The sequence below is a fragment of the Mustela nivalis genome (assembly GCF_964662115.1).
Source record: "Mustela nivalis genome assembly, contig: HAP1_SCAFFOLD_262, whole genome shotgun sequence".
NCBI classification, from domain to species: domain Eukaryota; kingdom Metazoa; phylum Chordata; class Mammalia; order Carnivora; family Mustelidae; genus Mustela; species Mustela nivalis.
The window spans coordinates 836,967-838,248 of record NW_028136378.1 but is presented as its reverse complement, the minus strand read 5'-3'; the positions used below and the strand labels follow the sequence as shown (position 1 = coordinate 838,248).

The following is a 1,282-nucleotide window of genomic DNA, read 5'->3' as shown; positions in this document are numbered from 1 at the left end:
CGCAGGTGGTTTCATTTTAGCACACTTCAGAGTTATAATTTCATGCTTATTAAAAACATTTATTATGATCTACATAGATGAATGAAACTTTTATTTTATTAAATTATTTGTCAAAAAATCTATTATTCTTAAAAATGTATTTCCTTTGAAGGGTTATTTTAGAGCATTCAGAGAGGATCTAGGAGTGTGGTATTATGCAATTTTTAAGTAGGTATGAAATGGTTATTTATATGATTGTTTCTTTAAGGCTTATGTATATTGTCCATTATATGCTATAAAATATTTTGAAAGTAAATTTAAAGTATGTTTTTTTTTTTCATCCAACAAGAACCCATAACTTTATTAATGATAGAAACAGTACAAATTTCAAACCAAGCTGCAGTTATTCTTTTGGAACACCAAAAAAAGGTCCTCGTTTTCAGATGGATACATTGTTAATTCCATAATAGCATTTACAATATCATTACTGTTGTTCTTCAGGGCTCGGACTGCCTTTGCTCTTGACACATTTGCTTGTGACATGACCAATTTTATGTCCTTAACCTCTACACCGGTTTCATCAACCTCTTCCTCTTCACTCTCCTCTTGTACAGTTGGAGTCTGTGTGTTTTCTTGAATGTTTGAGACAGCTTCACCTTGAACTTTGAATTTCTCAGCAGCTGCCAGTTGTGCTTGCTGAGATAAATCCTCGATCTTGGCTTCCCCAAAAACTATGTAGGTATCTGAAGCTGGGCTCTTGTAGACATCTGGTTTTGTGATGACAAAGAGAATATTCTTAGATTTCCTGATAGTGAATCTTGTAACTCCTGTAACCTGTCGAAGACCCAGTTTGGACATAGCCTTCCGTGCCTTCTTTTCACTCCGGCTCTGTTTTGCTTTACTGACTGGTTCTTCGTCAATTATAGCGGCTGCTGCCAGCTGGGCTTGTTGTGTGGTTGCCTGTGTGGAATCCTGTTCCTCAAGCTCTGGTACTGATTCATCACTGTCAGATTCTGTTCCAGAAACTGTCTCAGCCTGGGGCTGTGGCAACTCCTGCTCTGTAGCAGGGACGGTTTCTGTGGCTTCACCAGGCATTTTGTGCAGGGCTAAAGTATGTTTTACATAGTTTATTTTTTGGAAAAAATATTGAAATGACTTATGAAATTCAGTATACACTCAACATTAATTTATTTTGAAATTTACCAGTTGTCTACTGAATCTATTATATGGCAGATATTACTTCAGACTACACTGGTAAATGAAATACTTGGCTTTGTAGAACTTTTATTTTAATGGGTGAGAC

General features: G+C 36.1%; 1 pseudogene across 1 annotated transcript; it reads right to left on the bottom strand.

The window, feature by feature from the left end:
• Positions 1-318: 318 nt before the first annotated feature.
• LOC309857040 (nascent polypeptide-associated complex subunit alpha pseudogene) lies at positions 319-1,079 on the bottom strand (annotated as a pseudogene). The gene has a single exon. The product of its transcript is annotated as a nascent polypeptide-associated complex subunit alpha pseudogene (transcript).
• Between the last annotated feature and the right edge of the window lie 203 nt (positions 1,080-1,282).